At 38.2% G+C, this 18,628-nt stretch overlaps 1 long non-coding RNA gene across 1 annotated transcript; it reads left to right on the forward strand.

Annotated features, from left to right (window-relative positions):
• Nucleotides 1-6,554: 6,554 nt before the first annotated feature.
• On the forward strand, nucleotides 6,555-17,763 carry LOC107316718. The gene is made up of 2 exons (XR_004307910.1): nucleotides 6,555-10,777; nucleotides 15,708-17,763. It is a non-coding gene; the product is annotated as an uncharacterized LOC107316718 (long non-coding RNA).
• The last annotated feature ends 865 nt before the right edge of the window (nucleotides 17,764-18,628 follow it).

Consider the following 18,628-nt stretch of genomic DNA (forward strand, 5'->3'; position numbering starts at 1 on the left):
CCCTGCACTGGTGGACTGAATGGCTTTGATCACAGCAAACCGCTAGCAGAGTTGTGTGTAATTCAAAGGTTCTTTTTAAAAAGATTATTGTTCTTATTTCTTGTTAATATTCACCTTCAACTGATTTCAAGTCATACAGTGCGTGTTCATTTATGGGTAACGAATACTGAGTTCTGACCTTGTTACTGTGACAATTCAGTGGGAGATTACGGATAGGGAAATCTGGCCTTTGACCTGGAGGTCACTGATTTTTCTTCTCATCTCTTAATTTTGTTGTGGAAGACATTCACTGAAGCACTCATGAAATCCCAGCACATCTCTGACCCAGCTGGCAGTCAGACCTCTGCTCAGCCATGCCTGTCACAGAAGCCCAGCTGAGTGCTTAGGTTCTGTGTGCTTACTGTGCATACAGGGATGTGGTAAGGATCCGTCTCCCCCACAGGTGGCTGTGCGGGGAATCCTGTGCTGCTGAGCTCTGAAGTAGGTGGCCAGGTGCTTCAAATATTTGGTGAGTTTGTACTGATGTATGACCTGAGTCAGCACTCATAAATGGTCCAAGCACACCCTTTGGTGATACAGAGACCTTTTACAGAATTGTATGTGTTCAGATTTCTCCATCAGTGGCAGTAAGGCACAAACTTCCTTTGACATAATTGAACTGTCAAAGAAATCATAATAATCTGGCTTATGATCACTGTTCCCACTCAGCTCTGTCTAAACAAGGAGCAGTTTACCTGTATAACAATATAAGTTAGAAGCCATTGTAGTGTGTGCATCACTAGAGCAACCCTTCTTCTCCTGCACATTTTCCTCCCCTCCTCTAGGCTAAAAGAGAAGCTGTGCCAGCAGAAGTGCTGCCCTGCCTGTACAGCTGCATCTACTGCCCAGTCTTTGGCAGATGTTATAGTCACAGAATCATAGAAATACACATTATATGTATTTTGTTGTGTTCGCACTTCCCCTCCCTTCCCCCCCCCCACCCCGCCCCGTGACTGGCATAATAGTGCATGCAGCAACATGTGGTCAAACCCTGGCCTGCTCCATCCTCAAGTGAGTATAGATTTATTACTCATTGGATTTAGTTGTTCCCTCTAGCCTAATAAAATACACAATCTGCCTGAAGGTAGGAAATTCACAATCTAGCCTTCACCTAGCTCACCTCAGTCCCCCTTCTCTAGTGCAGCACTTGCTGCTTTTGCCGGCCATGTTGCCTGTACTTAGCAAGTAACTCACTTTAGGCAACATCATAATTTGTCCTTCCTGCTAACCTGTCCCATAACAAACAGCAAACTTTCTTAGTGTTAGAAGTATCATCTTGCCAGGGAATCACAGACTTTTGCCATGACAGTGACAGAGATGTCTTAAGTGAGTGTGATGTGACCATAGCATTTAGTATGGGAGGAAGGATGAACCACAATTGGAAAAATCATATTCAAATATGCTAAACTATGATGATAGTCATAAGTTAAATATTTCTGCCTTCAAATATCCACATCACCAGCTTCTTCAGAATCAACAGCATGTGCCTATGATTTTGTGCTGTCAGAAGGTGGAGTATCTGTAAAAATAAATTCCTGTTATCTGCAAGTCCCTGTCCTTGCAGCAGTATTGAGCTGTTTAAACAAAATACCAGTATTAACCTCTACCCTACTCAAAAACATTTTTCATTTTCCTTTTTAACATGAACCAGCCATCATAGAGCACACTTGCAAAACAGGCTCTAATTATAAAGCTGGCTAAAAGAAATTTTATTAGACCAGAGCCCATATCTTCACTTGAGGTCATATCCCACATGCTTCACTCAGGATCAGATGGTGTGCCTGTGATCTCCACATGCAGATCTCTCGTCTGAATGGAAGGGAGCTATCAGTCACGTTGCCACATTCTCCCTTATTTTAGACAGCTCCCCATAAGTCTAGGATGCACATGTGAAGAAGAGAGAGGAAAATGCACACAGTTCCCTCATCAAAGATTATCCAGGGAAGATAACAAACTGAGACTGTCAGGTGTTCTCAGCTACTGCACATCAATCCCAAAGGAGTGTGCAAGTGGCTTTCTTTTTCTGACTTGCATCAAAATCATTTGCCTTCTAGAATGACCAGGAGCAGTGGTAGCGTTTTGCTTTTGCTGATCCCTGCAAAGAGCAGTCAAACGCATGACAGCTGCTTACTGAGCATGTTACAAAACATTGTGTGTTCACTTCAGGAGCCAAATATAGGAAGTCCATTCTTCTCAGCATTACACGATCCTGCAGTAGTGTGTCTCTGCTGACTTCATCTCGTTCATTTGCTCTGAAAGAAATGAAAGGAATAGTTTTAAGAAAGCAAAGATTACACTTTTATATTTTCCAAAATATTAACCAAATCTTCTTATATGCCTATGTGAGACCTCAGGCTATGTCTGAGCTTCTTAATAAAATACTTGAATAAATTGTGTGATGGCACTGGCAAGCTGCTTACAAAGTGCCAGCATCAGGCATGTGTTCTGTGCTAAGAACAGTTAAATTAGAGAAAGGGAACAGCTGTGAGCAATCTTGTTAAGGGAAGGAGGTTCTCTGCAACACTATTTAAAAGTGGCCAGAGCCACCAGCTAGCCTATGTAAATGCTGGAACTGCTGCATCTGGGCTATCTTGAATATACAAAGGGTGACAGAACAGGGAGGTGGATTTTTTTTATTTTTTTTTTAACTATGATAAGGGCCTTATTAAGATCTTAGCTGGAAGAAGAGAAGAGAGCTTCGTGGATCTGGAGGTCATTAAACTATTCATCAGGAGGGTGAACAGAAGACAAAGGAGCTGGGGAGTACGAGCTGTGTTTTGTACTGCATGCTGAGTCAGGTGAGGAAAATAGGAAGAACCCTTTGCTTATGCTCACAAACATCAACATTAAGAGAGTCCCAATTCCTTTCTTGGCTCCCTCAATGCAGAGGAGAGATGCAAGATACAAGACTTTTTGGAAGTGTTTAGTTGATTTGCTCCCCACAACTACCCCACTGAGCTCATGAGAGTGTCTGGTACAGACCCTAGCTCTGTAGGGTGTTGCAGCTTCTGCACTGCACTTGCAGGGTTGTGCTATTCACTACCCTGCAAAAGATTTTGTGTGCATGTATGCTATTTTGAAGTACTTTGCACATCTGAAGGTTTCCTACACTAAACACAGTAACTGTAGTGTGCTGAAACGTAGGAGCACTTTGTAGTTTTGCTATTCGGTTATTTTTCTCAATGGAGAAAATAATAATCTATAGGAATGCTAAATATTAAACAGCTAGTAGAACAGAGTAGCATGTTGCATTAAAATGATTCTTTGTAAAGTGCTTAAGTACATTAGAACCTCCTTTCCCTTTTTATTACATGCACTAATTCCTGCTAGAATGAAAACAGGTGTCAGGTATCAGCTGTAACACTCTGTGTTTGATTTGTGTCTGATTTTTATCTATGCGTTAGAACCTCTGCCACTTTGTGCTCAAGAAAGAGGAAGGAGGAGGATAAGTTTGGACTTGTTCTAATAAGCAATGGCAATTAGATGGTTGGAATACTCAGAATGTTGTGTTAGGGTTGTACAATTATTTGGTTTGTTCAGTTGCTTTTTAATACGCTTGAGAACCAGCTCCTAATTAAGATACACATGCTTTCAAAGATGTAAAACTTAGATGTTGGTAGAAACAATTAGAATGATGGTGTGGGCTTAGATTCCCTGTGGTTTTTGTACAGATCAGTGAGACAGAGCTGTGTATGGGTGCACAGTGGTTTCCTTCTCTGCACAAGGTCCCACAGTGACATGAGCTGCCCTGGAGCAGGTGAGATGCTCTGGATGTGGTTCTGTTTTCTCAAAAAATCTCTTAGCTGGCTGTGTGCTCTGACAAAAGGAGCTTGATCTCTCAAGGGAATTGCTGCAGTTACCCACTGTCACTGGGTGAGGAACTGTGTCTCTGAATGCACAGTTCCTTCTGGGGAGCAGTAGTCTGGGGATGCAGCACATCTCTTCCAGCCTCCACGGCCAGGCTATTAAATCACATCACAGCCTGTGCTATTTTCTACCTATGGAGCATATGCCAATTATGTGTTAATTATTTGTTCTTTCAATGTAATAAAAAAAAATCCTTCCTGTTTAAAATGTGAAAGAGGAAAGCACAGCATACAGCAAAGCACATTTTATGAAACAGAATAAGATAAATGATCCAACCAAGATTTCCTCCAATTATAGGCATGCCTCACCCCTTTAAAACTAATAGACTATGTAATGTACCATCCTTAATATGTCCTGAATGTATTACTCTTGATCTCAAAAGCAGTAAGAACAGTCTCTCTCATGAAATCTCTCTACAGAAATGACTGAGTTCCTACCATCTCAATGCCACATGAAAAACCTTAATCAAAGAACCAAACCTCTTGACTTGCTGCTGATTCCACAGCACTTTTTTTTATGGAATGGTATCACTTTTATCTATCATCATTTATTCAAAATGGTAAATCAAAAGCATAAAAAAGTCTCATCTGTTTTTTTGCCTGCAGGAGATGTCCTTCTCTTTGGTTAAGCCATGAAGTTTTACGCAGTCAGAAGCAAACTAAGTGGCCATCCTACTCTCTGTTCTGCTTTTCTGTGTATAAAAGTTTCCAATACACCAGTTACAATCCAGAATCAGAATTTTGAAAAGGAAAAGATATGTCTGTAGCAGATAGGCTGACGAAAAGTATTTCTTTTTCAAAAGTTGCAATGCTTCTTTTAAATTGCCCATCAGCACCAATCCTCTGTTAATCCTAACCTAGTAATGTGAATGTAACACTAAAGCTTGTTAGTGTGAGATGCAGATGCATCTACAGTAATGATTTCTAATACCAAGGATTTTTGAATTTTGAATTCTAAATATCCTAATATGTAAAATCACACTTTTCTCGTATTTTTATATAGCCAAGCTTACTTTCATTTAACGTAAGTCATTAGGAAATCACTTTAAGCCAAGTGGAATAAGAAACAGCTCAGCTGAAGAGGTTCACAGAAAGGAAGGGTCAGCCCTGAGACCCACCCAAAGACAGGTGGCACATCGTTTTCACAGCTAATCTCCATCAGCTTTTGAGACCTGTGGCAACAGAGCAGAACAATTAGGCTCCTAGGCCTCAGTGGTTACCTGGTTAGTTTCTTAATAACCACTCTACCACTAGGATACAGCTTCTGAGTCTCCTAAACAGTGCTCTGACCAATGCTCCTGGGGCAGAATATTTTACGCACTCTCCAGAATCGTCTCCAGTAGTATTATTAATGCTATCCCAGTTGTACTTGTTTAAGTTAATTTCAGTCATGCCTTTTTGTTTGTTTTTGAGGGAAGAGGAGAGAAAGGAAAGAGCTGCAGAAGTGCAGGTTCCTTTGGCAGCCAGGAACAGTGGTGGCCCAAATGGTTTTCTCAGGGAAAGTGGTGAATATAATAGAGATATGTTGCTTTCATGAGCCAGACCAAAGCCTGTTCAATTGAGGAGCCCACTTATCAGCAACAGATGCTTAAGGAAAGAGGATTAAAAGCAAGTCATATAAAAAGAATTCATTCCTCTTGGTGTGGCAGCTCTGCTTCTGGGGAATCGTGCTTTGGGAGCTTCTTGAGCTGGAATTGGATGAGGTTTGTTGTGTTTAATAGTCATGGGCACGATGATTCTTCATGGGTTTGTCTTATCCTGTTACGAATGCTTTTATGCTTTGTGGGTTCACAGCAATTTTTGGTACGTTTGGTAAGTTATTTGTACGGCTTGGTGATGCTCTCTTGGACAGGTTTGTATCTATAGACACTGCAGCTCTCCTTCAGCTCCACAATCTGCCCGATGTCCGCTGGTCTGGGGCTGCCGCAGAAAACCATGCCTGACCAGCCCCTCAGCCTGGCAGCAGATTGCCATGCACCCCAGCACCTCTGTGTGGAGTTACCACAGCCCAACACATAGCACACGCAGTCTGAAACTTTTTTGCTATTACTGGGAAACTCTGGAGTTAAAGTAGTTAATTATATAGGTTTACAGCTTTCAGAACCTTTTTATATGCTTGTTCAACATGAAAGGTGATTTAATTTAAAAGGATAAAATGTGATTTGACAGGCAGATAGTCCTGACTTTTATCTTGTCCCTTTATTACAGCACACAAAAAGATGAGAATGGCTGAGATGTTAATGCTGGAAAGAGACAGCCCTTATGATACTCCATTTCTCTCAGAACAGGTTTCCTAGCACTTTTTATGATCCCATATATATATATGTATGTATGTTTCCAGTGTAACATGTAAGATGTGGTGAGCTTCCTGTGCTCTTCTGTCACAAGACACATATGTCAGCATTCAGTCTGTGCTACTGGAGACAGCTAAACCAGTTGCTGCTCTCTTGTCTTAATCCCCGTTTCTGCCTGCACAGCTCATTCCTGCTTGTGAGCCCCCACAGACTTGCAGATCCTGGGGAGCTGAGGGATCCTGGGTGGCTGTCAGGTGCAGAGCATGGGAGAGGGCAGCAGGCAGGTCTGGCATGCAGTGGGTGCTGTTGTCAGCTCTGGGCTTGGACGCTGAAGAAGTTTTTGACTTCATGACACCATGCTGGTTACCTGCTCATGCTGTTGTAGGTATCTGTTGCAGGAGAGGCCTTGTAGCACATATTTAGCAACCCACAGGCAGAGGGGCGGACACCACATTGTGCTACCTCACAGCATGGTGGCTTTTCTCATCTATTGTCAGAATATTAAGTTAGGACCACATCTGGGATGTCAATGAGATAGTCTGAGGTTCAGCCGCTTCCTCAGATGGTAGCTCTGGTACTTGTTCCTACCCGTCTGTTTTCCTGCCTGACTCTTTATTCCATTGAAAGATGCATGCTGTTGAAGAAACTTGCTTCTCTGGACCTCCTTCTGCTCCTAATTAAGTCAATGGAAAAACTTTCTCTGACTTTTAAAGGAGCAGGGTCTGGTCCTTCCCTGAAATTCCAGTATAAAACACTGCACTTCCCTGACAGCTGTGTGCCTTCTGTGAGGGAGGCCAGGGCCTAGCAGCTGAAATATGGCTTGCTTGGGCCACTTCAAAGTGAGAGAGCGGTCAGGGAAAGTACTTACAAATGCCAGTGTTGGCAAGGAGAGCAGAGGGACGCTCAGCTACTGCCTGTTGAGGGATTCTGCTTTCCTTACTGAGTTTCTGATCTGTTTGCTATGGGGAAATTCATATGTACTTAATACCGACTACTAAATAATGACTGTATTTTTGGCCCAGCTAAGCTACAGATAGTTTTGTAGAATGTTAATATGATTTTTTGGTGGGTGGGTACTGTCATAGGATCTTTCAGCCTAACATTAAAGGAAACTGTTTTGTTTTATTCATAGGTGCCTTCATATGACTCTAATAGATTGTATAGTGGATGTGCTCACCAAGCTTCTGTAAAGGTGTTTTGGTTTGTTGTGTTTTCTAGTTTTTGAAATACCAGAACAGTATTTTCTTATGAGATATCTGTGACTACATATAATATTTTAGGCTTTTTTTTTTTTTAAATAAAAGTTAAAGTTTCTAATTTCCAAGTCTTTTCTTAAAACAGGGGCAGGTGTATTTGCTGTTAACATAATTGTAAGAACATATATGGCTTATTTTACTATCTATTATCTTTATTTGAATTTTCAGGTTTTGTTTTCAGTAAATACTAGTAACATCTAATATCTTGTCTTTAGTGTGGCCAGGCAGACCCTGATAAAAATGAATTATGGCACTGTATCACAGATCTGTCTCTGGGCTTCACTGTGTAGGTAGTGTAGTTGACATGTCCACTTTCTGAAAAATGGCTCTGACAGGAGTTTCCTACTTGAGATATCTATCAGCAGAATGTGTGTGTTCCCTCCTGTCTCCCAAATGAAAAATGAAATCTTTTCAACACTTGTTTCCAACACCTCTTTTCCCTATTAATGTATAAACATAAATGATATATTTAAGACAGAAATTATTTTTCACTATATTTTCTTGTAAAACTATGTAGCTGTGTATTACATGCATATTTTAAATTTATTTATTTATTATAAAATAAGCATCTAAGTATTTTTCCATTCACTGATTCTAACAATGTAAAACAGTTTATGACCCTGGGACAACATGACTCTTGGCTTGAATATATCTCGGATCTAACTTTCATTCCAAAGAGTAACATTACTAAATTAACTGAACAAAACAGTGTTAATTTTCTGAATGGAGGGACAGCAGGAATGAAATACCATTATAAATTTAAAAAGTACTCTTGCTGTTGCTGTGTAAAATTAGTGTGAGTTTACACTCACAGAACTCTGCAATGCCATCCTTATCAGTCGTGTTTCCCACCCTTGGTCCATAGAAACTTGTGTACATGTGTACATGTTCACACAGGCATATAAACATGTAGCTGATTCTGAAAGCTTTTAAGGGATGGTGTCTTAGTATGTGACTGCTGGTGTGTTAGTTCTGTTTTTGACTGCCTTTATAATAGTTTTACAGAGTTCTTATATGATTGTTAATCATCTCAAAGACAAGTCTAGTTTTAAATAAGTTGGGTCTTTAGCAATCTAAAACTAATTTTATTGTGAAAACTAATTCAAAATGAGAAAGGACAGTCTGCAAAAGCAGATCTATGTGTAAAGATAACTCTAAATGTACAGTGCTTGGTGTTTTGAACAGCTTACTCTAGAGACGTGTGCAATGGGTGAGACAAGAAAACAAAAGCAAGTCTCAATGTCAAAAGACATTGCAAAGCCTTTTTTGTACAAAGACCACAATAAGAAAGCAGATACACCAATCTGGGAATGTCCAATGGTGGATGAAGGGGGTATTTTAATGGCCACTACAACCACCATTTATTTGTATTTTTCCTCTATTATTGTATGTTAATAAATTATTTAAATGAGTTTTTCGTGTAGAAGTATGTAGCGATATGTAATATTTGAAGTAAAAATGTACCTGATTTTTTTAGAAATCTTTGCCTAAAACCCAGAGCATAAAATGAACTCTTTTATTTGTTTACTGTGATTTGCAGGGACCTTACTCCATGACAAGGTTACATTGACCTATCATTTCATGCATCAGCAGTTCTTGTATTGCACTGATTTGATCAAGCCTAGTGGATAAAAGAGGAGCAATCCACCCAGTGGACCAAATTAGAATTATAATAAAAAGTGCACATTCTGAAGGGCAGAGCAGGTTAAGTAGGGTAGCGCTTGGCATCAGTTTTGTGATGTGTCAAAATTTAAGCTCTTTTTGTGTGTGTGTGAATTTTTGTTCCAAGCTTTACATTCAAATGTCGTATTTTGATTTTATGGGGTTATGTAACTGATGCTGTTGTTGGAGTTGAGGAAAAGTTAGGGTTTATTTGTAGCTGCTGGAAGCATTATTTAGGTTAAGCATTTTGTGAAAGTGCAATCAGTCTTTTTCATTTCAAACTCACAGTAATTTCTGGGGGTCTCTCTGCTGTCATCTCCAGACTGCACAACACCCCATCGTTCCCTCATTGACCATCATCCAGTCCTACATACTGTGCACTTTTTAAGTCACTTTACGTTTGTTCTGTATTGCTGTGTTATAATAATCCACTGGTGATGTGAAATAAGAATGCGCTGGTGGTTTGCTAATGCTGGAAAATCAAGACCACCAGAAACAGTAATTACAAATTCTAGCACCTCATAAATGTTAAAGAGCATAACAGAAGCATTCATGTGGTTTGCTTACCAAGAAATCCACAGAGAAATCCATTTAAGCACACATTTAAGTCTCAGTGATCTCATGAGGACACAGTGCATGCTGCGGTTGCATGCGTAACAACAGGGTGGGGTGAAAGCACACATGTCACTGTGCAACTGAGGAGTTCTGCTGAGGGGGCGGGGAAGAAGCCCACCTCCAGAGCTTGGAGGTGGCACCAGGAGGTCCTGGTTTGCTTTCTTTGTGTCATTTAGTTTGCTTGCTTCTTGGATTTTTAATTTTTTTTTTCTGAATTAGGCATTGATATCAATAAATCACTTCAGTAGCTGTCACTGGGTGAAACACGTGGAGCCAATATATAAAATCTAATTTAAAAAACCACCAGTAATTTGTTTTGATGTTGCACATCTATTTGGACAAATCCTGGTAGTTCTGTTAAATATATTTATGCTGGGTTGTGTTGTGGGTTTTTTTTTTTATTTGTTTGCTTGCTTTAATTTTCTATTTGGCACAATTGTTTACAAACAACAGAGATCAATAGCATGAGCAGCTGCTTACTCCAAGACTGAGATGCACACCACCTTTATAGCAATAGATTTGTTTCTCGTTTAGGTATTCTATTGAATGATGAGCTAAACTTTATTGCTCTCAATATCCATGCAGACGATGAAATGATGCTGAAGATTCCATTTGTGTCTTTCTCTGCATTTGTATTGAAATTACAGATTTTTTTCTACTGCTTAAGGAATTCAGTAATACAAACGGTAAGTGGAAAATTAACACTTTTTAGAGTTACTGGTTTGGTTTGCAGAGTAAAGAGACAAAATTTTAAAATCACCTTTCTGCAGGCCAGAAGATACATTATTGGCACCATTTAACTTTTGTCATAGTACTTATTTTAATATGGTTATTATTTAACCAGGAGAATCTAAGTAAATGTGGAGCTGAGTGTTTTGGTGGTGCACATGTGAAGTGAAACTTTAAAACACGTCACTATCCATCCTCAGGTAAGGAAGACCTAGAGCTGAGGAACAAAACTTGCATTAGGTGAACCAAATGTGAAGCAGCTGTTCCATGCTGGCTTTTCAGAAGTGGTTGCTGAATCAGTTCAAGCAATGCTGGGGTAAGAAGTCTTTGGTTTTGCAGGTGATCTATTACATGCTTTTTTAAGCAATTAGAGTTTGATAATGTAATCATTTGTCACCCAGTTAATTTTGAGAGACTGGGAATATGTGGATGAACTCTTTTAATCTGTCCTTTGCTTGACAGTTATTAAGATCAAATAAAAAACCACTAATATTGTGTGAGTTACATTATAGGAACCTCAACATTTTCATGTTCTGTGACTTTTTTTTTTAATGTTTTTTAATTTTAATCCTTTTGATAAACATGGCTAGAAAATTTAGAGACCTTTAACTGGAGGTCATTCTGATCTGAGTGTTCATGTGTGCTATTCAGGAGCCTCAAACACTTCTGGAATGGGCATGAGGGCACAGAAACTCAGGGGTAGTTATTAAACTCCTTTTAAATGAATGTATTTCTGCCATTTCACTATTCCATTATACTCGTACTTTTGAAGTTACTGGTTAGAACTTGAAAGATGAAGGGAAACCTTGTGGAATACCAGGTAAAGAGAGAAAGCTTTAGCACAGCTTTTTTTTCTCTAAATGTGTATATACACATATAAAGTGAAGAATAAGCATGCAAAATAATGATTTTTTTTCTTGGGTCTGGAGCTCAGATCATAACCTTTTTGGCCATGATACAGCCCCAAACCAAAAATCCTCTTAAATCCTCTGAACCATTGAGGCAGTCCAGCACTTCGGATGGTTGGTCAGCAGCAGGTCAGTCGGCAGGAGGTGACTGATAGCGTTGCCAAGCAAGAAATCTTGGCACTGTGGCTGCTGCAGCTCCCTTCCCCAGTTCCTGCCCAGAGCCTGGAGTTGCACATTTAGCAGGAAGAGCAGGGAATCTGTTATTTCCTATCCCGGCATGACTTGCTGTTACAGAATAGGTTTGCCGAAGAGCCTGGTGGTGCAGATGAAGTGGCTGCAGTCAGCGCGATCTGCCACTGCCCAAGGTGAGCACAGACAGAGGGGAGAAGAGCAACATAGTGGGCAGCCAGTGAAAATGGGCTGAGCTTTGTCTGCTGGAAATGGCTGCAGAAGTAGACGTCCTAAAATTTGGATGTATTCTTTGTCTGCAAACCCACCTTTGATCTGAGTTGCCTTGGAATTAATTGCAAAGAGAAAATTCATTATTCATCATATTCCCTGTACAGCTTGGATGGTAGGAGAAGGCTTGTTAAAAAATCCTTTTGCTGCGTAGGAAGCAGGAAGTTAGCAAGCAACATGTCTGCTGCTTTCTGCAACTTTATTGCTGAGGAATTTTCAGTTTCAGGAGATTACAAATGCATGACATCATGATTAGAACTACTTTTTTGTCCTTCAAAGTATTTGTGTGACATGTTTATTCATTTTTCAAATAACCCAGTCTTCTGTAGAGAATCAGTATTTAGTACTAGGGTGGTTACATTGGTGTTTTTACAGCTGTGGTTGTCAAACCTCATTACAGGTAAATTCAGTGGGGGAAAAAGAGGAAAAATTTAGTATTTCTTATATTTATATGCTTGGGTTTTTTCATTTTTTTTTTTTAATTTATTCCCACCAATGACAATATCTTCCTATACATAGACAATGTTTTGTCCAAAAGTATGAAAAATAAGAATTAATCCAGCAGTGCTCCCCAGATTCAACAAAAGCACGTAGCTAAGATTTGAATTTACTTAACAGCCTACTCACATTCCATAGGGAATGTCAAAATGAGATGCTTGTGATGGATTATTTTATAGTAAACGTTTTAAGCAGTATCTGTGCACCTCAGTCGTGCGAAAGAACTTTTTTTTCCTCAGGTCTGAACATGCCATCCTGGCACCTGTTTATATCTGGCTTTATGGAGAAATGCTCACCCCTGGGATGTGTGCTTATCTCTGTAAAGCATTTGCCTGTAAACATACTTCAGACTATGAAAACCATGTTTTTCAGACCTGTTATCTCCTGAATGTAGCTCTGTGGAGAATAGTCTTTTATATGGTAACAGAAGGAAAATATTTGGTTTTTACCAGTGATTACAGAATTCCATGAATATTTGGTGGATACCTCATAGCTAGGCTGATGTGCAATTAACACCCAGTGGTGGATGCTACATAACAATTTCTGCCAAATTAAAGTTAGTGTTTTCTGAAACTGGGGAGTCTGCAATTGTGCTCGCATCAATAACATATGGCAGACAGTTAAGATCCGGAATAAGGAAATAAACCATAAAGAAATTCTTCTTCCACAGAAGTGTTATTTTATATCTCAACAGACAATAGATACAGATTACTTATTTGTTGGTTTCTGGAATGTACACCTTAATCAGTAGTTTTGAAAGTAACGCAAAGATCAGTTATTAAAACCTTGTTGACATGACTTGTATCTGGAAGTCAGAAATCAGGCAAGTTGAACAAAGACAGGAAGTTGTATATTCATAGTGGGTGAATATATTTCAGTCTCCTCAGAAGAGCCTTTACCAAGTTAGTTCCTTTTTCCCTGTACACAGGAACAGACGAAGTGAAATCTGAGTATCTGGAGTACTTGCAGATGATGAGGATTTTAGAAATTCCATTTCAGTTTCTTCTGCCCACAGAGATTTAATTGTCAAGGTCCATTCCAAAGTGGGGGAAAAAAAAAACCAAAAAAAACCAAAAACCGCAAAACAAAACAAAAAAGTAGAAAAACAGAAAAATGGAATCACCAAATTTAGGTCACTGTGGATAGGATCTCTGCCAAGCATTTTTACTGAATGTATTCCTTTTCCCATTGTATTATGAACTATTTGTCATACCAGCAAGCAAAGAACAAATGTGCAAATGACTCCTGTGGCAGCATTTTTATGTTTGCAATAAAGACATGAGCATGGTGCATAGTGCAGAGATATTGTCTTTTATTGGACCAGCTTGCATAAATTGAGGAAAAGTATGCAAATACTGGTCTTAGAAATACTTCCTTTGGTTTATCATCAAACCAGAAGGCTTCAAAGCTAGTTGTAATTAAGAACCTGAGATAGTATGATTTCAGTTTGCTATCTGAACTGTAAAAGGTAAGATGGTTCTTCTGAAACAAAAGGGATATGTTAGGGATGTGAGAAGAGTAAGGTGGTTGTCTGTTAAGGAAAATACAGAGACTATTCTTTCAGGTAAAAAATAATAATAATAATAATTAGATTTGTTCTGCATACTTCATGGTTTCTGTGTGCATATTGTACGCAAAATAAGGTTCAAGTTTTTTGTGTCTTACCAGTTTGGGGTTTCTTTCAGATTTGACTTGATAACTGAATTTTCAGCTTGTTGTTATAATTATATTTATTTATAATCTTCTTGCTTTTGTATGCCATTTGTCTTCTTCCATCTTAATGCTAGAATTGAAGTTTCATCTGAAATTACTAATGCCATTGATGGAGAAATCACTTTTTTTCACTGTAATCACTTAACCAAAATTTCAGTGCTACTCAGAAGTACTGGCTGCAACGGTTGGCTTGACATTCTTCAAATTATGAGTATCTAGTTTCAATTTATGCACATGTACAATTTTTCATTGGTATAATTGCTCTTTTATGAACCACAAATGACAGCCTTATTGCCACTTTTCTGTTTGCCTGTGTCATCACATGCATGTTGGTAATATATTATGCTGTCAAATTTCAGTTCTGATCTGAGAACAAGAAAACACTGAAGCCAAGCAGCTTTCTCCTCTTCTTGAAATACAGCTGTTGATGAGTAAGTTTGAGAATCACAGCTGAAGTATTTTATTGTAGGGACATTTTTGCTCTTGATGGTTAAACATGGTAAATTATTGTACTACTAGGAACCTGATTTTATGTTTTAAAAGACAATAATTAAGGTTATATTTTAATTAAATCTGCATATTCAATATCATAAATAGTCTGCCTTGGGCTAAAAAATAAAATAGCTGTGGTAAAAATTTTCAAGTTGTTGATGTTTAATCACAATTATTAATGTAACCGTACATTAAGGGAGTGGTGGTGGGGGGAGAGTCAAATCTTGTGAATTTAGAAACTCAGAACAGGTGGTATGGGCCAGATGAGCTCCCATTACCTGTGTCAGTATGATGTCAGCGAGCTTAGTCCAAAGCATTAAGATCATAAACTAATCTGAATCACTTTGCACTGAAGTAGAAGAGGAATATTCAAAAATAGGCTTAGCACTTGGGCAGGAAACTTCCAGCGGAGAATGTAACAATTAGCAGAGGAACTCAGTATATTCACAAAGTGACATCTGATTGTGCTTTATTTTTTTAACCATGATTATGGCAATTGAATTATGTCAAAGTGTTTGCCATGCTTGTCTTGAAATGCATATTAGGCTAAAAAAAATTTAATCTCAAAGAAGTCCCTCAGAATTCTGTAACATATTACAAAGAAGGAGGAATAATTACTTTAAGACATCTTTGGATACTCCCAAGTCTGGTTTAGGTTTGCATTTCTTCCCTTCTGTACTAAGTTTAGCTTACAGCACTTATTCATGATCAGGACTTCTTAGTCGTGTTAGGATATATGGATATATGTTAGGATATATAGACACCTGGAGCAGCGTAAGGAGGGTGGAATTTTCTCCCATTCCCTTGCTGTTATGTAGCTACAGGAAAGAGAAACAATAAAGAAGCTTAAACAGTGGCTTAATTCATCCAAGCGTTTGCCCATAAACGAGTGATATTCTGGTGACCAGCTGTGCTGACTTTGGAGCTTTGTTAAGCCAATTCCAAGTGCAAAGTAGTCACAGCATATCTCAGGATACAAGCAAACTTCACAGTTTTAACTCTGTTGTCTGCCACACAATCATTGGAGAGATTTCTTCACTCATTAGAAAGGGTTAATTGGTATTTAAATGATTTAATTGAAAATAGGTTAAACTAATTTCCTTACTTGTCTTCTTTAAACCTCTCTAATATAAAATGTAGCGCGGCAAAGAATAATTTTGTATGTTTTTATGACAGAAGGTTCACAGAAACTTGCCATTGGGAATAATGAAGATGATGAAGATAAAGATTGTGAAAGCAGCAATATCAAGACTACTAACTGTTCAAATGGCAGTGATGAAGAAGGTGAAGAAAGTTATGATCCTGAGGAAAATTAGTCAGGAAATTCTATGTTTTTCAGTAAACGATTTTGATCCCCCAACAGATACATTACAGTATATTGGTTAGTATTTTTCTTCTAAATTTCAATAATTTTTACTATCACTAATATCGAGCCCTAGAATTTCTATAGTCATGTTACTTTCGAACTTATACCTGCCTTATACCTTGTTCTCTAACTTGATGACATGTTCATACTTGATACATAGAGGTAGTTGGAAGTATTAGGTCTGCTGCATTAGACTTGAATGGGGCCTTTCAGTACGATGACAGGGAACTCTCTGTTCTGCAAAATTACAATAGAGTTTTGAGTGACAGAAATGCCACCTAAAAATGAAAACACAACTTGCTGAAAAATGTTGTTGATTTATGGATTGACCCAAACAAAACTGCTGTTAAGAGTACCTCAACTGAAAAACTTTATCCAAGTTCTTCATCTTGTTCAGATTTGGAGATAAACTATATAACACTGTATAAATGTCAGTTGTAAAACTAATCAGAAATTATACTTAACTGATAAGATTGTGACTTTTGCTAGTTTTGTATTAATTATTGTTAACATTTATAAAAGTTATGGACTGAGCATGCACTACAGCAGAGCTGATAGATGTGACTGCGAGGACTGAGGAAGTTACAATTCTCATTTTTGGTGGCTTTGGTCTGTGTAAAGAAATTACATGATTGAGTTTCTTTAGTAAATTTACCACCAATAAGTCAGCTATTTCACTTGTCACAGGCTGTAGAAGGAACAGAAGTTTGCAGTAGTGGATAAGGCATAAGTATGTCAGCTGCTTTCCAGAGATAAGTGGGGTAGGGGACTTCTTTTCTCACTTAAATTGAAAGGAATTAAAACAATCAAGCCCTCTGACACAGTGATTTCTGAATTACTAGTTTTTGTGTCTGCATCACTCATCTCCTCTTGCTTTTATTTATTTAATTAATTAATTTAGAGAATTTTTGTAAAAGAGAACCATTTGCTTAAGTCTCATATGATGGATTTTAAAAGTGATGAGGAAACTCATACACTGGAGATTGTTCCTCCTACATTATAAACGTGCTCATTGTTCCTGGGCTGACTTTAAGACTTTTAAATGATGCAGATATGCTCTTGAGAAGCAAATTCCCTTTTTAGTTGAGTATCTCAATAATAGATCGGATGTATAAACTCAAGATGGTTTACATTTTGTGCTAATATCTTCTGCCATTTTTAATGCAGGCATCTATGTGGGATGTCTGCCATATGTATTACCTCAAATCAGTTGGTGTCCATATGGTGAAGACTAAGTGAACCATGTTACAGTGCTGAAAGAAACAGATAATAAGCCAAGTGCTTTTAAAAGTCTGCATTGACTGGCATGCCTATTAAAAGGTATGCATCTAGCTGCACAGATAGAGCAATTCTTTTGCTTCAAGCTGATTTAAAAAATACTCTGACTTCAGCCATGCTACTGCAGGTCAGGCTTGTTGCCAACTCTTACTGTATTTACAGTTTATTTTTAAAAAAATTGTATGAATTTTATTGTATGAAATCCTAAGTTATACTGGGAGGGAGAATTGGTCTGAGTGTAATCACGTTCAGTAAAGCCAACTAATGAAAACCAAATATGGCTAATATGCAGTTCTGGGGCAGGCAGAAGATACAGTAACCATATTTTATTAAACACATGAACATATTAAGGTTTACTATTGCTTTCTTCTACAGAAATTCTAAGGCCTAATATGAATGTCTGAAACTATGTAGCAGCCATTTGATGCTATAATTTTAAGGATGTTATTTCCTTTCACCTCAGCATAAGAAAAGCCTCTATTTACCAACAGTGACTATATCATAGAACCATGTTGCTGAATGATGCTTTGTGTGTTTTTCTATGAGAATCAAATTATCTGGTAATAAAGAAATGGTCTAAGTTTATAACTCTTGGAGAAATAATTGCTTAATGTTCTTTTGATTAGATAAATATGCTTATATACAGACTTTTTCTTTTTTCTTCTTCTTTTTTTAATTGTCCTTAGTTTCCATGGTGTCTTTGTGTTGTGTTACTTATTCAGTAATTTCTCATGCAGACCTGTTTGGCTAAGTAAGACAGATAAGATGTTTATCAGCAGCATACAACTCTTACTCTTACAAGGCTTCACATTTCACATTACTACAAAGAAAAAGACCACTTTTTTCCCCCTCCAATTACTTTTAAAATGTCCATCATCTGCTTTCAGGGTCCAGGCTGCAAGCTGCTACAGGACTTTCCAAAGTCTGTGGTGAACATTTGATATGTTAATGTCTGAAATCATTCAGGGCTAATAGACCCCAGTACGTAAGCCAAATTATAGATCTATTTTAGATACCAAAGAGGGAAATTCTGTATTCTTCTACATCCTAAAAAATTATATGTTGGTCATTTTGCAGTCTGCAGATCCCTAATGCCTTTGTACAGAATTTTCTGCGAGGTGATCAATAGAACTACATCTCTAACTCGAGGCTTTTCTATATGATGTGAATAGCATAAGCTTGGATATGCCAAATTTTTTGTAATTTTTGTTAGCTTACCTTCAGTTTATTTAGCCTAGACTTCTGCTAAAAGAGATTATTAATCTCTGAGGAAATAAAATGGCTGGTAGGTGAAAGCTGAGGAGTGAAGTCTCAGGTTGATGTTCTCTCACTGTGGCCAGAGAGCAACAAAATTAGCCCTCTTACCTGTTCTGTAGAAAATGTGGCCATCAGAAAGATCAGAGCACTATCCCTTCCCAGACATTTCCTTGAAATTCTTACAACATTAAATCTC

The sequence above is a fragment of the Coturnix japonica genome, chromosome 7 (genome assembly GCF_001577835.2).
Source record: "Coturnix japonica isolate 7356 chromosome 7, Coturnix japonica 2.1, whole genome shotgun sequence".
In the NCBI taxonomy this organism is placed as follows: Eukaryota; Metazoa; Chordata; class Aves; order Galliformes; family Phasianidae; genus Coturnix; species Coturnix japonica.